Genomic DNA, 22,804 nt, shown 5'->3' with positions numbered 1-22,804 from the left:
CAACCAGATTTTTGTCATTGTTTTTAAAGCTAGTAAGGACTGGCTGGATCTGAACTTAAGTGGGAGGGAATTCCAAGGTTTTGCAGTGGCAACGATGAACCGCTTGTCACCCCATGATGGGGTTTTAGTGTGTGGGAACTTAGGCAAATGTGCAGTGGATGAGCATAGGTCCTGATTCGGGGTATAGGCCGCTAGCGCCTTGTTTAGAAACAGAGGTCCGGAATTGCAAGAGACTTTGTAAGCAATGCACAAGGCCTTAAACTGTATGGGTTTCTCACAGGGAGCCAGTGGTACTGTTGAAAGACGTGAGAGATAGGCTTGTATTTAGGAGTTCCTGAAAGCATTCTCGCTCTCTGCTGCATTCTGGACTGATTGAAGTTTCTGGATGACCTTACTTTGGGCATTCATAAGAAGCCCATTACAGTAGTCAATTATGGACATGACTAGAGTACTTACCAATGTTTTTCCTGCATTCAGGAGAGAAATGGTAGAATCTTTTTTATCATACTCAACTTGGGGAATGATGTTGAAACCACAGAATTGGCATGAGGAACGAAGGTCAGCCTGTCATCATATATGACGCCCAGATTCCTAACCTTGGTCACTGGGCACAGAGGTGGATCCAATGAGGAAGGCCACCCAGGACTAAGGGCTGAAACTTTGCAGCTGGTGGACGTGGCACCCAGTGTGATAAGAGTGGGTGCAGGAAGCTCTGACCTAAGCAGAGCTCTCCCTGGTGCCTTGCTGGTGTACCATTTGCCTGGTGCCTTGCTGATGTACCAGCCTTGGGGTCAATCAATCACTCAAACAATCAGCCTGATTCATGAACGGGCCGTTTTGCGAGGCTCAAATAGCGAATCATAAGGAATCGCTATTTGAGACTCGCAAAACGGTATTCATGTAGGAATCGCAATATTAATTGCGATTCCCACTGATTCCTTATTTGCGATTAGCTAATTGCTAATCGCAAATAAGGAATAACTCCCCATGCATTCCTATGGGCCAAAAGGCCCATAGGAATGCATGGGGAGTCATTCCTCATTTGCGATTAGCAATTAGCTAATCGCAAATGAGATTGCGAGTACAAGGGTGCCAGGGGTGTCCAAAGGACATCCTGTAGCACCCCTGCATTGGAAATTAACACAGGTGTTGCACACACACATGTCCAAAGGACATGTGTGTGTGTAACATGCAACTCAGAAAAATGCATTTAAATGCATTTTTCTGAGTTTTAGCAATTTACCACAAGGTTTGACCTCGCGGTAAATTGCGGGCCGAAATTGCGATTTCGCAATTGAAAAATGGATGATGAATTACATTTAAGGAATCTCAAATAGAGATTCCTTAAATGTAATTCCTCGCAAATATGCGAATTAGCAAATAGCGATTTTTGCATTTGGGATGTTGAATCCCAAATGCAAAAATCGCACTCGCAAAGGGCCAGATTCTCAGAATCTGGCCCTTTGCGAGCCGATTTAGGCTTCATGAATTAGGCTGAATATTTGTTGAATGTGACAATTCACTCCTAAGGATATTCATGTGGTAGGATCTTGGTGGTCACAGTCAAACAGCAGGTCTTGAGCCCCTTTCTGAATTCCCCGAGAGAGGGCGATCTGCACAGGTGGAAGGGTAGGCCAATCCTTGACTTATGTTTAAGGTAGGAGAAGGAATGACCTCCACTGTTGCTTTGACGGATGTGTGAAGTGTGTGCAATGGTCAGGGAAGTGAAGCGCAGGTGTCTGGTGGGTTGGTGGAAGTTCAGGTGATGTTTAATGTATGGTGGTACCTGGTCGTGGCGGGCATGTGTCAGCATCTCTTCTGAACGGGGAGTAAGTGGGGGGTCCTGAAGTTGGGGTGATGTGGGTTGGTTTGGGGAGGTTGAGGATGAGACTTGCCTCATAATTCTGTATTATCTGGAGTCTCTTGAGGAGCTTGGTGCTCATTCTAGCGTTGAGCATGTTTCTGTAGTGTATCCGGCTGGTGACCAGGGATTGAGTGACCCTTTTTTCTTGTTGAGGGGATCCATCCGAAGATTTTATGGAGTATGCAGAGTGTGTGGAAGAAGGTGGAGGTGACTGCATTGATCTGGTGCTTCACAGTGAGGTTGCTGTTCAGTAGGTTTCTGAGGTTGTGGGCGTGGTCAGTCAGTGTGGGGCCGAGTATAGGGAGCCACCATGTGTGGCCCCACAGTGAGGTGTTTTTACCAAACACCTGCACTTTCGTCTAGTGCTTGTTGAGCTCCAGGCACTTGGTCCGCATCTAGTTGGCTACACTTGTCATTGCATTGGTCCTACTGGTGGAGGGGTCTTCCATGAGTGAGAGGATGAGCTTGGTGTCATCTGTATAGGATATGATGTTGAGTTTGTGGGTTTTGATGATATCTGCCATCGGTGTCATGTAGGTGTTGAACAGGATGGGGCTGAGCCATGGGGGACAAAACAGATGATGTTCTTGGACACTGAGGTGAAGGATGGTAATCCGATTCTCTGAGTGCATCCTGTGAGGAAGGATGCTATCCACTTGAGGGTATCTCCCTGGATGCCTACGTGGTGGGGTCTATTGATGAGGGTGTGGTGGGATACAGTATTGAATGCCACAGAGAGGTTGAGGAGGATCAGGGCCACAGAATCACCCCGGTCGAGGAGGGTTCCAATGTCATCGGTGGCAGTATACAGGTCTCAGAGTTGTGGTTGGTGGGGAAGCCGGATTAGAAGGCATCGAGCAGGTTGTTTCTTTCTTGATGTTTGGTGAGATGGTAGTTGACAGCCTTTTCGAGGGCTGTGGGACGAATGCCCCGAGGCCCTTGGAAGTCCTGGCTTGCCAGGCATTAGTTTGGCTGGTGGGTGCCAGCCCCAGCATGATTTGTTGGTGATGAAGGCAGGTGGACCCTCAGTGGGTAGCACCATCTGGCCAGATGAGCTCTATTGTAGGTAAAGGGAACTGGTGCATCAGTCTGGGATCGTGATGGCACAGACTGACGAGTTGCTATGAGCTGTCCCATGAACATTGGACAAGAACTGTACCCAGCAAACACCTGGTTGATGCACTTTAGATGTGCTGGTGGGGCAGATGCCTGTGGCGAGGGTGTGCGAATGGAGGATGCACCCACAGTGATGGTACTAGGTGGCCAATTGGGCCTTATCCTAAGGGAGGGAGGGGACCCTGTGCTTGTGTCTGGGATACTGTTAGCCACTTCTGTCCAGGAGGTTTGCTTTGGGTTGGCAAATAGACACCTGTCAAGGACTGAACCCAGCATACCCCAGCAGGGTGCACTCCTGGTGTACCAGTCTAGGGTGCTACCCTTGACCCCCTCAGTGGTCCTGGTTTGCCAGGCAAGGACTCAGCAACATGGGACAGTGCTCTACTGAGTGTGGTGAAAGGAGGCAGTGTGGGCCTCAAGGTGACCTGTTGAACCTTTCATTGGGGATTTAGGGTCCCTGATTAGCCTTCCTCATTGTGGCATGGAGGTTGGGCAGTGGTGTAAGTGGGGACTGAGTCAGGAATGTCCCAACCCGTTCCCTGCAGGGCTGCGGTGGGGTGGAGGGAGTCCACAGGTGATCGGTTCCTGTGGGGCCCGAGCTGACTCTTGTCTGGGAGCACTCTGTGATTCAGCTGGGATACCCTAAGGGGACACAGTCGTCCAGAGACAGTGTGGTGGCAGCGTAGAACCCAGAGTTATCACTGTGGGTGGGAGTCAGTAGCCTGGTAAAGGGGCTTGTGTCATGATCCTTTTCAGTGAGGGTACTGGGTTTTTAGTCTAAAGGACAGGGAACCAACAGTGACCACTGGGACAGCTTTTAGACCTGTCTTTTGTGTTGTCATCAGTACCTGGGCACTGAACCCTTTGCAGGAATGGTGTGGTATGTGCAGCATTGAAGGGTAGACCTAGATCTGCTCAGTCCATGTATCTGGTCAATGTCCTGGATGCATCTGACCTAGAACCAGGAGGGTTATTAGTGCAGAGTGGGTTCTCTGTAGGGATAGACAGCAATATAGTTAAGTTAGGTAGGTGGTCTTAGCATAGGAAGGCCAGTGGAAGGTCTCAATGATAGTGGAAAACTGATGAATGATGTGTCTGGTCAGAACCCATTACCACTTGTTACCGCTGAGTAGCCATGAGTGGTGGTTATGCATTCCCTACTTACAGCTGGAGGCAGCGTGTGTTGTAATTGGTTTTTTCCCATTCAATACACCTGGATTTCTTTCTTTTTGGATCACCTCTTTTTTACTTTTTACAGTGGGTGAGTTTCACTGCATGTGTCTCACCCATAGTAATCAAATGGCAAATTGACTCTCCCTGTTTACCGCCAGAGTTTTACTTTAAAGATAAGGCTGTTACAACGCAGTAGTGGTAAGGGGCACTTGATTGGTTACAAATTAATGCATATCCATAATGGTGCAGTTTGTGGGTGGGAAACTACAGTCACAAGCAGTCAGCTAACTGGGTGCAGGTAGACTGGCGCAGGGGGGGATGGTGGAGGATTAGATCTTGACCAGGAGGAGGCCTCATAATGTTTGTGTACACTAAAGAAAAAGTCTGTGTGACTAACTGCATTATTTGCAGTGACACTTTTTTATACATATAGGGGGAAAACTGCCTTAGAGTGCAGTTTTACTTTCCTTTAGCCTACAAAGACCAGAGATGTATCGAAATGGGGTAAAACCTGTGGGAGAAAATGAAATAGAGAACATCAAGCATGCAAGTTCCAAAAATATATCGTACAAATTATGAGGCAACCAAAATTCTTTGGCTCAGCTCAGGATCAGAGCCCAGGACTTTTGTCACCGTATTGTGCTAGTTTAATTACATTGAGACCAGCCAAAAAGGCTTCCCCACACAAGGAGAACCATTAGTAGCTGTTTACTTGGCTCCTGAGGAGGAATACAGTGGGGTTAAAGGTTCTGCATCAACCAATCAGCTGCTACACTACACCATGGATTGTCTTGCCCACTCCAACTGAAGAAAAGATGGAACCCTGATCTCTATAGCCAACACAGGAGGGAGCTACATTTTGAAACTCTTGTGAGAAAGGCTCTGGTAGGGCTGTTAACAAGGGATGGAGCTAAGGCCCCCAGAGAAGATGTGACTAGTAATTGCTGGATGATGCCATTTTGAACTGTCTAAGCATGCTGTGCAGGAGGGTTGGGACAAGGGGGGAGAGGTGACGTGGCACCATAGGATTGGCCAGGAGTGCCTGGCTTCTACAACCATCCACTTCCCTTTAAAATCTCTTGCACAAGGGGAAGGCATTTTCTTGCTTGGTGATTTCGCTGCTCTTCACTGCTGGACCATGGGGACACCATGGACAACTCAAAGGAATGCCCATCTGATGCCCAGCAAGATCTAAGTACTGTGTCCAATTCACCCCAGAAGCAGTGGATCCCATCATGGACCAGTGAGATGGCACCTTCAGATGGCCTGTGAACCAATTGGGGGAAAGCCCTGGACTTCTGTGCCCAGAGACAAAGAAAGGGAGGAAGGCTGGTACAGGGAGCCAGGAGAACCAGCTCTGTGAGGACTACACTGCTTTTGAGCTGAGGAGGAAGAAAATGATCCAAAGATTGTCAGGATCATCCCAATGGGGCTCTAGTTAAGGCATTTTAAAGTTTGGTGATCTTTGACCTTTTGCCAACAACCCGCGTGGGGCTTTCCAACTCCTTTCTTAAATTACTCCTGTGGTGGACCAGAGCATGGATTTCAGCACATGACTTATTATTTAATCTCCCTCAGATAGGGGGCATGCATGGGCCCCCCTCCCCAGACTCCCTCCTGGCCCGGTGTACCATCGCCAGAGACATTTCTACTCAAAGGGGCGCTGGAACTCCATCCCTGGCCTCCCAAAGTAAAGAGAGGATGGGGGAGTGCCATCATGCTCCTCCCAATGGCGGTGGCTTTGTCCCCGCTCCCTGTGTCTGGGGGAGTGGGGCAGCATCTGTAGAAGACTGCACTTGGTGGGCTCCCTCAGCTTCTTCAACAAATGGAGAATAGGAGTGCCTGGGTGGGACAAGGTACCCCCCAAAAAAGGAAAGAAAACAAAAGCAGAAACCGTGCTGCAAAAACAAAGCAATGGCTCCCCCAGCACAGTGAGGGAGATGCTCGTTAAGTATTCACAGGTCCCAGATGAGAACCCCATAATGCCATCTAGGACTCTTCAATGTACCTATATGTTTTCTCCTCGTGATGTCCCATGGAGGGCAGGGCCACAACATACAAAATGAAACAAGAGGGGGGCTATAGGTGCATAGCAGATCCCCATCAAAACGCTTTTCAAATTACGCAACCAGGAACCCTCTGACACATTTCTAATGGTTCCAAAGCACTCCCATGGCTGGAGTTTCTGTTCTACAGCGGCACCCTCTTGGGGCTGGTTTTTAAGGTTGCAAATATTGTGGCCTGATTATACTTAGAAAAGGTACATATGGTACAAAGTCCTCTGGGGACTAAGGGGCTCATTAGGATGGCGGACGGAAGTGCCTCCGCAGCCCCCGAGCATGCGGAACATGCCTATTCTGGGTCCGCCCGTCGCGGACACTCCGTCCGCCAGATCAGGATCGGAAATATGGGCCAAAATCCGTCTGCGGCGGTAGATCACGCTCCGTCGCCCAACTACACCCAACCACGCGGCGGACGTAACCAATCCAGAGACTCCGCCGTACGGACTGACGTCTAGGACCGTCCTCCAAATCAAGATGGCGAAAAATACACATAAAAGCGCTGCGGAAAAACATCCTGCCTGAACACTGCGGATGCCCCACAGCGACCACACCCACCACGAGCCGCTCGCCGACATGGACCCAGGACTACACGCTTACCCGATACTCTTCGCGATCCACCACGTCCTACTCTTGGCCCACCATCGAGGACGACGCAGGTAGGCTACAAACCATTCCCTGTCTGGAGAGGAGTACCTGCAAGGGCCGTGACGTAGGGAGGGGGGAGTGACATGTGTCTGAAACCACTGATTCGTGTGGAGGGGAGCACCTGCAAGGGTCGTGACGTAGGGAGGGGGGAGTGACATGTATCTGAACCCACTGACTTGAAGTAAATACAAATACACACCAGCATCACACACGCAGGAATGACTCCGACAACCCACGGCACATGATTGACAAGTTTATTTACACATATCCGGGTAACATCACAGTGTAGGCCTGAGCATGGGCATAGTGGACACCAGAGCAGGTACATCAGAGGCACTACATGAGAGGGCATACAGCAGTATGAGAACAGCAACAGGGCATTGTGGACACCAGAGCAGGTACATCAGAGGCAGCACATGAGAGGGCATACAGCAGTATCAGAACAGCAACAGGGCATTGTGGATGCCAGAGCAGGTACATCAGAGGCAGCACATGAGAGGGCAAAATGCAGTAACAGAACAGCAACAGGCATTGTGGACACCAGAGCAGGTACATCAGAGGCAGTACATGAGAGGGCAGACAGCAGTATCAGAACCCCAACAGGGCATTGTGGACACCAGAGCAGGTACATCAGAGGCAGTACATGAGAGGGGCTAAGTGCACCAACAGTCCATGGCAAGGCACAGGTCCATCAGAGGCAGCACATGAGAGGGCACAATGCAGTATCAGAACAGCAACAGGGCATTGTGGACACCAGAGCAGGTACATCAGAGGCAGTACATGAGAGGGCATACAGCAGTATCAGAACAGCAACAGGGCATTGTGGACACCAGAGCAGGTACATCAGAGGCAGCACATGAGAGGGCATACAGCAGTATCAGAACAGCGACAGGGCATTGTGGACACCAGAGCAGGTACATCAGAGGCAGCACATGAGAGGGCACAATGCAGTATCAGAATAGCAACAGGGCATTGTGGACACCAGAGCAGGTACATCAGAGGCAGTACATGAGAGGGCAGACAGCAGTATCAGAACCCCAACAGGGCATTGTGGACACCAGAGCAGGTACATCAGAGGCAGTACATGAGAGGGCAGACAGCAGTATCAGAACCCCAACAGGGCATTGTGGACACCAGAGCAGGTACATCAGAGGCAGTACATGAGAGGGGCTAAGTGCACCAACAGTCCATGGCAAGGCACAGGTCCATAAGAGGCAGCACATGAGAGGGCACAATGCAGTATCAGAACAGCAACAGGGCATTGTGGACACCAGAGCAGGTCCATTGGAGGCAGTACATGAGAGGGGCTAAGTGCACCAACAGTCCATGGCAAGGCACAGGTCCATCAGAGGCAGCACATGAGAGGGCATACAGCAGTATCAGAACAGCAACAGGGCATTGTGGACACCAGAGCAGGTCCATCAGAGGCAGTACATGAGAGGGGCTAAGTGCACCAACAGTCCATGGCAAGGCACAGGTCCATCAGAGGCAGCACATGAGAGGGGCTAAGTGCACCAACAGTCCATGGCAAGGCACAGGTCCATCAGAGGCAGCACATGAGAGGGGCTAAGTGCACCAACAGTCCAAGGCAAGGCACAGGTCCATCAGAGGCAGTACATGAGGGGGGCTAAGTGCACCAACAGTCCATGGCAAGGCACAGGTCCATCAGAGGCAGCACATGAGAGGGCACAATGCAGTATCAGAACAGCAAAAGGGAATTGTGGACACCAGAGCAGGTACATCAGAGGCAGTACATGAGAGGGCAGACGGCAGTATCAGAACCACAACAGGGCATTGTGGACACCAGAGCAGGTACATCAGAGGCAGCACATGAGAGGGCACAATGCAGTATCAGAACAGCAACAGGGCATTGTGGACACCAGAGCAGGTACATCAGAGGCAGTACATGAGAGGGCATACAGCAGTATCAGAACCCCAACAGGGCATTGTGGACACCAGAGCAGGTACATCAGAGGCAGTACATGAGAGGGCATACAGAAGTATCAGAACAGCAACAGGGCATTGTGGACACCAGAGCAGGTACATCAGAGGCAGCACATGAGAGGGCACAATGCAGTATCAGAACAGCAACAGGGCATTGTGGACACCAGAGCAGGTACATCAGAGGCAGTACATGAGAGGGCATACAGCAGTATCAGAACCCCAACAGGGCATTGTGGACACCAGAGCAGGTACATCAGAGGCAGTACATGAGAGGGCATACAGAAGTATCAGAACAGCAACAGGGCATTGTGGACACCAGAGCAGGTACATCAGAGGCAGTACATGAGAGGGCATACAGCAGTATCAGAACAGCAACAGGGCATTGTGGACACCAGATCAGGTACATCAGAGGCAGCACATGAGAGGGCACAATGCAGTATCTAAGGCACCACAAGTACGAATCACAATGAACCCGTCCCAAGGACCACAGCAGTGGAAGACTGTTTACAATGGACAATGTACACACCATGTCCAATGACATGTGAGTGAAGTCAACAGCACCTTACATCACACTATCAGGTGGATTGTGTGAAGTACCCGCATTGGACAGACTGCCAGCACCAGAAACTGGAGTGTGAGACACAGCCACGGCTCGAGTGACTGACACATGCGTCACAGACCCAGACACACTGCCAGCACCAGAAACAGGAGTGTGACACACAGCCACAAATGTAGTGACTGACACGTGAGCCACAGACCCAGACACACTGCCAGCACCTGATACAGGAGTGTGAGACACAGCCACAGCCCGAGTGACTGACACATGGGCCACAGACCCAGATACACTGCCAGCACCAGAAACAGGAGTGTGAGACACAACCACAGCCCGAGTGACTGACACATGGGCCACAGACCCAGATACACTGCCAGAACCACAAACAGGAGTGTGAGACACAGCCACAGCCCGAGTGACTGACACATGGGCCACAGACCCAGATTCACTGCCAGCACCACAAACAGGAGTGTGAGACACAGCCACAGCCCTAGTGACTGGCACATGGGCCACAGACCCAGACACACTGCCAGCACCAGTAACAGGAGAGGGCACAACTGATACAGTGCCAGTACATGATGCATGACAGCAAACAACAGACACAGTGCCACTATCTGACACATGCGAGTCAACTGCAGCTGCGCCACTGGGACCACTGAAATGATGAGCCACAGGACTGTATGGGCCAGGAGGCAGGGTGGCTCTGGGAGCGGGGGATAGTTGCAATTGACCAACATCGGGGTGGGCATGTGTCAATGCTGTGTGTCTACGTTTCTTGGGGACATGTGACTGCACCCTGGACAGGACAGGACTGGCAAGTGGCCCGGACTGAAAAGCCACCATGGGAGGTGCATCTGCTGGCGGGGGAATGCTCTCTGGGGACGTGCTGGAGCCTGCTTGCCGTTTGCTGTGTGGCTGCCTTCTGGCCTCTGCAACATGTGTCATGGGGGATGCTACTACAGGGTCCACCTGCATCCGCTCCTGACGGGCCCTGATGGGAGTGGAGGTAAGGGGTGACTCCACCGCGGAGACATCTGTATTCCGTTCCCTCAACAACAGCAGCCTCAGTGCATCAAGGGGTGATGTATGCATGTCCTTGACAGCGCCACTGTCCATGGGAGATGCCTTGTCCCTTGGATGTTCCATTTCCGTAGGAGGAATGTTGTCTGTGGACCTTCCCTGTTCCCTGGATGGTGCCCTGTTCCAGGCAGCAGACTTGTCGTCTGTGGTGTACCTATCCCCAAAGCACACCTTCTCCCTGTGTGTGTCCCTGCCCCTGGGAGTGTCCGTGCTCTTCTTAGGTGCGTTTGTCTTGTGACTGTCCTTGTCCCTGCCCTTGGTAGTTGCTCCTTCCTTCCTAGTCTCCGTGCCCTTGGGAGTGGGTCCTTCCTTCCTAGTCTCCCTGCCCTTGGGAGTGGGTCCTTCCTTCCTAGTGTCCCTGCCATTGTAGTGGCTCCTTCCTTCCTAGTCTCCGTGCCCTTGGGAGTGCCTCCTTCCTTCCTAGTCTCCCTGCCCTTGGTAGTGGCTCCTTCCTTCCTAGTCTCCGTGCCCTTGGGAGTGGGTCCTTCCTTCCTAGTGTGCCTGCCCTTGGGAGTGGCACCTTCCTTCCTAGTCTCCCTGTCCTTGGGAGTGGCACCTTCCTTCCTAGTCTCCCTGCCCTTGGGAGTGCCTCCTTCCTTCCTAGTCTCCCTGCTCTTGGGAGTGGCTCCTTCCTTCCTAGTATCCCTGTCCCTGGGAGTGGCTCCTTCCTTCCTAGTCGCCCTGTCCCTGGGAGTGTCCCTGCTCTCATGAGGTGCCTTCGTCTTTTGACTGTCCTTGTCCAAGGTAGTGTCCATGGAACTAGGAGTGAGGCTTGCCTTGGGAGTACCTTTTGTGTGGGATGCCTGTGCAGCATGTGTAGCCATTACACCCAACCCCTCTTGTGGATCCCGTGTGTGTACTCCAGTGTATCTGACGTTGTCTTTGTGAACAGATTTTGCTGACCTAGGGGATGGTGTCTGAGCCCTCCGTGCCTTGACGTGCTGGCTGACGCTGCTTCTAGTGCAATAACCTGTATTTGAGTCTTGGTCAGAATATTCACTCCCCCCTGAGACATCCAGTGTTGTAGATGGTGGAACAGAAGTAGCACCCAGTCCATGCGACTGTACAATGGCAGACGACACACTGGTAGCCAATGACTGCACTGTCCTGTGTAGACCAGCCAGATTGCCATGCATCCCTTCCATGAAAGCCACCACCTGCCCCAACTTCCTATCGTGGTCTTGGAAATCATTTATCATATTGGTCTGCCCCACACACAGCTGGCGCAGCAGATCAACAGCCTCTGCACAAAGAGCATTTTGGCTCACCGAGGATGGGACAGTGGTGCCGACACCGAACGCCACTCTGCTCCCCCTACTCCTGCGTGCACGAACAGTACATGGTGCAGTTGGCGCCAGGGTGGGCCCTGTGTGCTGTGTCCCGACCTAAGGTGTTGATTGCCCACTCCCAGTCTGTGACAACAGTGCTGACTCACCAACACTGTCAGAAGATGATGACGATGTTGTCTCCACATGCGAGTCCTCCGGGACGGTCCTGTCACCCTCTCCGGCGCTGGCCTCTTCTGTGTCAGTCTGCGTGTGCGCGACGTCTGATCCGGATGCATTGCCTTCACTCATCTCCTCCGTCTGTGGCTGAGTGCCCTCTGCCAATGCTGAAATGCACAGGAAATGGATGTAAGTCATGGGAACACTCACGTACAGTACTGCTACGGAATCCCTAATGCCATTGATGACAATGTACATCGATCCCCCAACCTGCACACGGGCCACCCCTACCAGTCATCCTCACAGGAAATAGGTGGTGTTGGCCGTGCAACATGTACAGCATGCGGACAGGGCATGAGCCACCAGTCTTGCCATGGGGTGACGGAGCACTACAGCATGTGCATCAACACTCAACTGCTTAGCGAGTGGCGTGTCAACATGCCGGACCTGGACAAGACATTTCACTGCGCCAATGTCACCAACATGCCATTGCAACGAGACACACGCTACACGGAAACACGCTACACGGAAGTCACTAATGTGTCTGGGCAACAATACATGCATTGCACTCACAAGCAACATACACTGACAGTATGCTTACCGCCACGTTGCTGTTCATCCACACGCAGCCGCTCGGACAGGTCAGGATGCGTCACAGCAATGATACGGTGCATGAGAGGGGTCATTGAGCATCGGGCCAGACGTGGCGTTCTTGGAATCATCCCTAGTGTCACTTCCGCTACATTCTTGCTCAGCCTGGAAATGTCGTCCCAGCGTTTGTGGCAGTGTGTATGTCGTCTATTGGACACCCCCACTGCCGGTACATCACGCGCAATGCTCCTCCACACGTCCTTGCGAAGGTGCAGCTTGACCTACCATGATGGGAGACAAAAGGGTGCAAGTCAGTGGACAGTTGGCCAGACACACAGATAGGGGCAACACGTATCTCTCAGCAGCCATGCACATTTCGACTAATGTGTTGGTCCCACATCACACTGCCAAGATTTCAGAGCCCAGGTGTAATGGACCACCTCATGCACACCAACATGTCCCCCACTGCACTTACCACCTGTCCGGGTGCGCCGTATAGGCGTCCGAAGTTGCGGAGCACACTGTCCACGAGGACATCCAGCTCCGCGGCTGTGAAGGGACGAGACCGGATCTCTTTGACTCTCGACATGGCAAGTTCACGGAGTATGGCACTAGAGCGGCAGTCGGTGGTCAGCTCCACAGCAGCAGGTGGAGGTGATGGTCACAGGCAGCAGTCGGTGGTCAGCTCCGCAGCAGCAGGTGGAGATGATGGTCATAGGCAGCAATCGGTGGTCAGCTCCGCAGCAGCAGGTGGAGATGATGGTCACAGGCAGCAGTCGGTGGTCAGCTCCGCAGCAGCAGGTGGAGGTGATGGTCACAGGCAGCAGTCGGTGGTCAGCTCCGCAGCAGCAGGTGGAGATGACGGTCACAGGCAGCAGTCGGTGGTCAGCTCCGCAGCAGCAGGTGGAGATGATGGTCACAGGCAGCAGTCAGTGGTCATCGTAGAATGTGTGCTTTTGCACATCACACATATATAGGGCCCTGAGGCCATGTCAGTGGCATACGGCGCCAGCCATTGGTCAGCCCTAGATGCGTGTTTGGAAATGGGCCAATGACTGGCCCTGGTGTTGAGGTGCACAGCATACGCTACATTCGATTGGGCATACGCGGGCCTTGTTCACACTTCCCATTGGCTGCACGTGCACAGACCGTCACGGTCACACACCGGCACCCGCATGTGGAAGCTTCCAGGACGGATGCTTCATTTGCAACAATGTTCAATCACTGGTGCCAACATGGCGGGGCACGAATTCGGCGGGGGAGGTGCAGGCCAACACATCCATTAGCTGATGTCAATGGACATGGCAGGTCATGACCCCCCTTACAGTGACATTGCATCATCCACCCTACACCGGCCGGCCCAGCCCTGCCCAGGACCGCCGTGCCGGCCATGTCAACTACCGCTGTGCCAGTCCCCGTTCACTACCGCTGTGCCGGCCATGTCAACTACCGCCGTGCCAGGCCCAGTCCACCACCGCCGTGCCAGGGCACGGCGGTAGTTGACATGGCCGGCACGGCGGTAGTGGACGGGGCCTGGCACGGCGGTAGTTGACATGGCCGGCACGGCGGTAGTTGACATGGCCGGCACGGCGGTAGTGGACAGGGCCTGGCACGGCGGTAGTTGACATGGCCGGCATGGCGGTAGTGGACGGGGCCTGGCACGGCGGTAGTTGACATGGCCGGCATGGCGGTAGTGGACGGGGCCTGGCACGGCGGCCGGTGTAGGTTGGATGATGCAATGTCACTGTAAGGGGGGTCATGACCTGCCATGTCCATTGACATCAGCTAATGGATGTGTTGGCCTGCACCTCCCCCGCCGAATACGTGCCCCGCCATGTTGGCGCCAGTGATTGAACATTGTTGCAAGTGAAGCATCTGTCCCGGAGCCTAGCACATGCAGTTGCCGGTGTGTGACCGTGATGGACCGTGCACATGTAGCTAATGTGAAGGTGGAACGCGGGCCGCGTATGCCCAGTCGTAAACAGCGGAAGCAGTGCACCGCCATGGCGGGGCCAATGATTGTATCTTTTCTGACGATGCACCTTGTTCTATTGTCTGCAGCTGCCTGATGACGGTTGTGTGCATGATTGCGTGACTCCACATGTCATGCTCTATCCCATGTGTGTCCATACCATGGCCATGGGTGTGCCACAAATGTGCATCACATGTGCATGTCGACATCGGGTATTTCCCTACACAAGTTTGTAGTACCTCACATCTACAGTGAGTGGTATATGTGAGATAATGACTATGGTGGGGGTACATATGTGTTCAGTGCATGTGTGTTGCCTATGGTGTCACCATGCATGTGATGTACGTATGCCCACCATTATTGGTGTTGCCATTGGTGCATGATGAAATGGTGTGTGTGTGTGTATCTTTTCGTTTGTGTGCATGCACTTGCATGTGTGTATGTGATGTTGCGCCTACACATTTGGGTCATGTCACATGTCTTGTTGGCAGTAATCTTGACCTGAGACAAAGTAGCATTGCACATGTTGAGACACATCATGTTGCTAGTGGCTGCACATTGTTGCTACTTCAATCCATGTTGTAGTGACAATCAGAGATGTCACACATATGACAATTATACACTGCATTTTACGTGTTGGTAGAGTTTGTTGGCATGTGAGTGAGTTGCACAGACATGCGTTGTATGTGAATTGACTTCCATTCCATCTACTCCCACACAGGAGGGCTCCAAATGTCCATCGCCCATACACTGTGCTGGAGGATATGGTTGACGAGGAGGTGATCAGGAAATTCCGGCTGGATCGACGTCGATTGACGGAGCTTGTGAACCAATTGTCTCCTCACCTGCAGCCGCGAAGAACCTATCCAGGTTCCATTACACCCACGGCAAAGGTGATGGCGGCACTCCACTTTTTTGCTACAGGCACATTTCAGTACACAGTTGGACATGCCGGGGGATGTCACAGTCCATGTTCAGCATGGTACTTCGGGATGTACTGAGTGCCATGATGCTGTACAAGCATGACTACATTCATTTCCCACAGGCGGCAGAGTTGGCAGCGGTCAAAGCAGACTTCTATGCACTGGGTCGGATACCACACGTTGTGGGTTCCATTGATGGCACGCATATCGCTATCATTCCACCATGGGCACGTGAGCAGGTGTTTAGGAATCGGAAGCACTTCCATTCCCTCAACGTGCAGGTGGTGTGCCAGGCCGACAACATAATATCACATGTGTGTGCAAGACTTCGAGGCTCTGCACATGACGCCCACATCATGCGGAGCAGCATTGTCCCCCAACTGATGGCAAATCTGCTTCCGGCACAAGTGTGGCTTGTTGGTGAGTATGCTGTGGTGACAGGAGTGATATCTGTGTGGCATGGTGTGCCCACCAATTCTGGTTGTGATGTTTCTGTCTCTCTCTCTCTTCCACCAACATAGGCGACTCGGCTTACCCAAACAGGCCTTGGCTGCTGAGTCCCATACACAATCCAACTACAGCGGGAGAAATGCGATACAATGATGCCCATGGAAGGACACGTCGAGTGGTAGAACGTACATTTGGCCTGCTTAAGTCTAGGTTTCGGTGCCTGGATAAGACTGGAGGGGCCCTGCCTTACTCACCAGGCAAAGTATGCAGGATCGTGATCGCTGTTGCATGCTCCACAACCTGGCTGTGCGCAATAACATTGAACTGCACTTGGACCCTGATGAACAGCAAGTTCCTCGCCCTCCCGACCCACCCATGTCGACTGATGAGGATAGTGGTGAGGAGGAAGGTGTGGACCAGAGGCGCCAGCTCATTGATCGCTACTTCCCTTGAATGTGAGTGTGCTCCTCTTGTGCTGCTTGTGTATGTCCTGTGTATGTTTGCTGGTGTTGTGTCATTGTGGTGTGCATCATCTATGTGTTCTGCAATGTGATGTATGCATGTGTGTGTGTTTATTTATTTGGACATGCAAGTCTCCATGATGTGTGTACTTTCATCCAATCATGTTGTGATGAGAGTGGTTTGTGGAATGTTGCACTGCAGTGTGTTGTGATGAGTGTGAATCTGTTTCCTCACGTGTCTTTGCGGTTTCTATATTTCCCTAGGTCACTCCCGCTGCGGCATGATTCTGTATGACTTGGATCCCTGAACCTGGTAACGTCTGTTTCTGATGCAATCATGTGAATAAACATGGAGGCAACACATCATTGAGTGAGTAAGTGGTATTTATTTACAGATTGTGCATTGGTGTTGGTGCATATTTACAAATGAGTGAAGGGGTGGGGGAGTGTGAGTTAAAGGTAATGGCAGATGAAATGTCCATGCTGACACCACATAGGGTGGTGTCTGCCTAGTGCAGCAGGCCTGTGCCAATTATTGGCTAGGTGGGACAGGATAGTTGGCAGGGTGAATGGCTGGCTCAGGTAGTGTGACAGTCATTGTCGGCTCCTCTTGGAGCGTGTGAAAGGAGCATCCACACTGCTCTCGCCCACTTCCAGCCTCGGACGGCCCCTCCGTCTTTGAGTCGGGACGGAGTCAGCTGGGGGCGCAGGCTGATCTGGTACCACATCCGTCGCCAGGGGCGCAGGTGGCGGTGGCGGTGGCGGTGGTGTTGCGGCCTGTGGCGTTGTTTGAGGGGGTGTGGGGAGGGTGGTGTTGGCAGCTATCCATCCCATCCACATGGTAGTGTTCTGGGACATGATGTCCACTAGTTGGCCAAGCCGCCTCTCAATGGCTCCCAACATTTCAGTGTTCTCAACAGAGTCCTGGTGGGCACGATCTGGCTGTCCCTGGCCACATTCATAGGTTTCCTGGACCCTGGCTAGGGCTTCCAATGACTGTGCCACGGCATTGGGTGGGTGTCCTTCCTCGGAACGTCTTTGCGCTGTCCTCCTGCCTGCCGGATGTGGCCTTGCCTCTCTGGATTGCCGCACACTCTCCCTGCGTGGCTGGGATGGCGCAGGCCCGGCGTCGTGCGGTGTGTTGGCCAGGGTGGCAGGGGCCGGAGTGGTGGTACTGGTGGTGGTGGAGGTGGTGGTGGTGCTGGTGCTGGTGGTGGCTGTGCAGGTCACAGTGGCCGGTGTGGTGGGAATAGCAGAGGCCGTAGTAGTCGGTGCTGGTATCACCTGGGAGCCAGATGGCCCTGGCTGCCTGCTTGTGCCCGCACCATCCTCCGCACCGGAGCTGGCTGGGCAATCGTCCCCAGAGAGTCCTGAGTGAGGCGAGTCTGGAGGCCGGGTGGTGGTTCCACCTGTCAGATTACGATCACCTGCAAAACAAAATTGTGAAGATGAGTACTGTGGGCGTATCGTGTTATTTTCATTTTGTTGACTATTCAGTCGCCACTCGCACTCACCCCACCCTACAACCACCGCCATCCCTATGGACATGGGGGCCTGTTGGGAGTTGTAGTGCCGTCCTCTCACACACCCCACCCACCCACACCGCCATCCCTATGGACATGGGGGCCTGTTGGGAGTTGGACTAGTGACCTCTCACACATCCCACCCACCACCACTGCCATCCCTATGGACATGGGGGCCTGTTGGGAGTTGTAGTGCCGTCCTCTCACACACCCCACCCACCACCACTGCCATCCCTATGGACATGGGGGCCTGTTGGGAGTTGGACTAGTGACCTCTCACACACCCCACCCACCACCACCGCCATCCCTATGGACATGGGGGCCTGTTGGGAGTTGTAGTGCCGTCCTCTCACACAACCCACCCACCATCACCGCCATCCCTATGGACATGGGGGCCTGTTGGGAGTTGGACTAGTGACCTCTCACACACCCCACCCACCACCACCGCCATCCCTATGGACATGGGGGCCTGTTGGGAGTTGTAGTGCCGTCCTCTCACACACCCCACCCACCACCACCGCCATCCCTATGGACATGGGGGCCTGTTGGGAGTTGTAGTGCCGTCCTCTCACACACCCCACCCACCACCACCGCCATCCCTATGGACATGGGGGCCTGTTGGGAGTTGGACTAGTGACCTCTCACACACCCCACCCATCACCACTGCCATCTCTATGGACATGGGGGCCTGTTGGGAGTTGTAGTGCCGTCCTCTCACACACCCCACCCACCACCACCTCCATCCCTATAGACATGGGGGCCTGTTGGGAGTTGGACTAGTGACCTCTCACACACCCCACCCACCACCACCGCCATCCCTATGGACATGGGGGCCTGTTGGGAGTTGTAGTGCCGTCCTCTCACACACCCCACCCACAACTACCACCATCCCTATGGACATGGGTGCCTGTTGGGAGTTGTAGTGACGTCCTCTCACACACCCCACCCACCACCACCGCCATCCCTATTGACATGGGGGCCTCTTGGGAGTTGTAGTGCCGTCCTCTCACACACCCCACCCACCACCACTGCCATCCCTATGGACATGGGGGCTTGTTGGGAGTTGGACTAGTGACCTCTCACACACCCCACCCACCACCACCGCCATCCCTATGGACATGGGGGCCTGTTGGGAGTTGTAGTGCCGTCCTCTCACACACCCCACCCACCACCACTGCCATCCCTATGGACATGGGGGCCTGTTGGGAGTTGGACTAGTGACCTCTCACACACCCCACCCACCACCGCCATCCCTATGGACATGGGGGCCTGTTGGGAGTTGTAGTGCCGTCCTCTCACACACCCCACCCACCACCACCACCATCCCTATGGACATGGGGGCCTGTTGGGAGTTGTAGTGCCGTCCTCTCACACACCCCACCCACCACCACCGCCATCCCTATGGACATGGGGGCCTGTTGGGAGTTGGACTAGTGACCTCTCACACACCCCACCCACCACCACCGCCATCCCTATGGACATGGGGGCCTGTTGGAGTGGTTTAGACGTTGGTGAGTATGTGGACTGCATGCATGGGTTGGGGTCTGGGAGATGTGTCTTACGAGTTGTGTGAGGCACACCATGTTGTTGTGCTCGTGGTGCTTGGTTTGTACTTACCAGCCTCTTCTCCATCCTCAATTCCATCAAGGGTCTCTGGGTGCAGGATGCTCAGCACCTTGTCCTCCTAGTCGGTGTAGGGTAAGGGCTCCGGGGGGGGGGGGTTCCACCGCCTGTGTGATTAGCCCGGAGATAGTTTTTTGAATGGATGGATTGGACTCGGGTTTTGTGGTCGTGCCACCGCCTCTGAATCTCCTGCTTCGTCCTCGGGACGGTCCCAGACGCATTCACCCTGACTGACTATCCGGTCCCACATGTTGTTTTTCCTGGCTACGCTGGTCTGCTGCATTAGGGCCCCGAATAAGTGGGGTTCTACACGTATTATTTCATCTACCATAACCTTTAACTCGGTGTCTGTGAATTTGGGGTTCTTTTTTGGTGCCATGGTGTGTGGTGCTCGGGGTGTGGGTTTGAGTGAATTGGGAGGTGCAGGTGTGTGGTGTGTAGGAATGGTGTGGTGGTCTTTGTGTAGTGGGTGTGTTTGGGTGTTGGTTATGTGTAAGATATCGGTGTTTGCTGTATGTTCTGTGGTGTCTCTTGCTAGCAGCTATGCTGTGATGCAGAGGATTTCGGGAGTGGGTGGCAGATATTTTATAGTCTGTGTCTTGGTCCTGTCTGAATGGTTATTGGCAGTCAGGTGCTAGGTGGGTGTGTTGCCAGGTGTGCATTATGTGGTACTTGGTGGTGGGTCATTGTGTCTTGTGATTGGTTTTGATGTTTCAGGTGGGTGGTCCTTCATTTTCCTGTGTTTGGTGTTAACTTCCGTCGCACTGTATGGCATTGGTTTGACGGTAGGGATGTTGTTCGTGTTGGCCTTCCGCTGTGGAGCACGGTTTCTCGTTGCATTGGTACCGCAGCGGACGTGGATCGCGGTGGCTACCGGGATACTTGCGGAGTTATCCTAATTGCGGACACGGACACTACGCAGGTATAGCGGGAGAAGTGGATGTTCTCGCGGTCATGTGCGTACGCGGCGGTCGGTGTTCTTTCGGTTCCGTCCGCTTGCGGCGGTCTCAGGTGTACTCCGACCGCCGCGGACGGGGTTTGGTGTGCTCCGTCCGCCGCCATCGGTATTTCATTCATATATTATCCTAATCGCTATTGCAGTTTATCCGCGGACCGGTCCGGAGTATCTTGCCACCTTCCTAGGCGGACGGAACACGTTTACGTCCGCGATCCTAATCGCCCCCAAAGTCCATGGTTGGGTGTTAATATAATCAAAATGTAATACCCTCCAGGGGTAACTTCTGTGATTGAATTTTAAGGGTTGGAAAGTTTATAAAAAATACACAGATAGATTATGTTAATTTTAAATGCATTATTGAGGAAATAATGTTGACAATGATTATTGATCACAGTGAATATGCTTTATTAACAGTACTAAATGAATTTACACATGATTATTATTGATGATTTAATTGACATACCAGGGGTTACCGGCAGCAAACTCACCTGGACAGCACGCCACACGCAGCCTTCGCCCCTGGGTCTGGAACGCAGTTGGTCTCGCCGCCATCACCACTCTGACGTGGCTGGAGACTACAGCTCCCAGCGGGCTTTGCGTGGACTTCCTGTTTCCCGCAGTCCTCGCGCCCGGAGGCGCTACAAAGGCGGGACAACCCCTCGGTGGAGCGGGGGTTACCGGCAGCAAACTCACCTGGACAGCACGCCACACGCAGCCTTCGCCCCTGGGTCTGGAACGCTGTTGGTCTCGCCGCCATCACCACTCTGACGCGGCTGGAGACTACAGCTCCCAGCGGGCTTTGCGTGGACTTCCTGTTTCCCGCAGTCCTCGCGCCCGGAGGCGCTACAAAGGCGGGACAACTCCTCCGCGTCGCGGGACGCGCGCGGGCGACACCGGGCGGAGCCCGGGCAGAGGGCGGGCCGTCTGTGGCCGTCAGTGGTCTGCAGTGGTCGGGCGGGCCACCCCCCTAACATTCTCCTCAAAGGTGAGCACCTGAACTAGAGAATAAAATGGGCGATTGTACGGCTACCAACAACAATACTGATGTATTAACCCAGGGTGTTGATACCTCCGTCTCCCTCATTACATCCTTTGAGACACTGATAGAAACTGCTTTTAATGAGATCGTGGAGACTGAGAGGAGGTTTTCCATGGGTTCACTTACCACCAACAACAAATTGAGTATAACAAGTAGTACAAGTTGCACAAATGGAAATACACATATAACCCCTGAAGTCATCGTGGTTAAGCCATCACATCCTCCTGTTAATGTGCCCATTGTTCTGGATGGCGAAAATACCGTCACTTATATAGCACCAGATCCAGCCCCTTCAATATCAGCTGTTGTTATTTCAAAGTCGGTACTGACTTCAACACCCCCAGTACCCCCTTTGACTGAAATTGTTCCTACTATTACAATAGTTTCCCAGGATGACGCTATTACCCTGGACAGTATGGAATCTAGTAGCAATACACACAGAGGGGAAAAACGCAAAAGAGGCTTCACTAAGCAAAGTGCTAACAAAAGGAAACAACCTCTAATCCACAAGAATCAGCCCACACCCCAAAGTTTGTGCAATAAACAAAAATCTTCGGGGACACAAATTGTTCTTATAGAGGATAAAGATTTAGCGGACATGGACAGTACCTCTGCCACAACCACCACTCACTCTAGTGGGAACTCTAATACTATATGGACCCAAACAACATTAATGGGAGATAATTATACTCTTTCAAGACAAAATGGGAACCTTATAGAAACTATAGTGGATACTATTTTTAACCGATTAGAAAAGCAAATGATCAACCAGTTTAATAATGTTTTTAAAAGACTTGATAGATTAGACAACCTGGTTAAAAATAGAGAAATAAAAAGGAAGGGGTCTGTCATCCTGGACCAAATCAGAGCTGACCGTCTCTTAAAAGAATTGGAATCTGCAAACAAGACATTGTCATCAAAGAAACAGGAAACTACTACCTTTTCGGGTGGGGCTATGAGTAACTCTGGAACATTACCCCCGCCTACCGCACCATCTATAATTCAACCCCGATCAACCAATGGAGGGTCAAATTTGACAAAACCCAATTTACTCACTAAACCGACCCCCACACCTGCTCCCAGAAAAACTACCACCCCCATTACTACCAACAACACTGCTTCCAACCGCAATAATGGTCCTACCCAACCCACAACAGCACCAAGACCAACCGCTGCGAACAACAATAAGGGTATTGGCCAACAAGGGACAAGCAAGCCTTTTAAACATCAAGGGCCTGCTCTACATTTGCCACCGGATGCCTGTCCTTTTGTCTTGGTCCTTGCAGGTGTACCACCGTTGAGGGAGGACCAGGGGGAATCATGGGTGCAACTGCAAAATAAATGCATAGACTGGCTGACAAAGCACAAAGGCGTCGGATAT

This window comes from Lissotriton vulgaris, chromosome 2_1, assembly GCF_964263255.1.
Source record: "Lissotriton vulgaris chromosome 2_1, aLisVul1.2, whole genome shotgun sequence".
Taxonomy (NCBI): domain Eukaryota; kingdom Metazoa; phylum Chordata; class Amphibia; order Caudata; family Salamandridae; genus Lissotriton; species Lissotriton vulgaris.
This window is presented reverse-complemented; position numbering follows the sequence as displayed.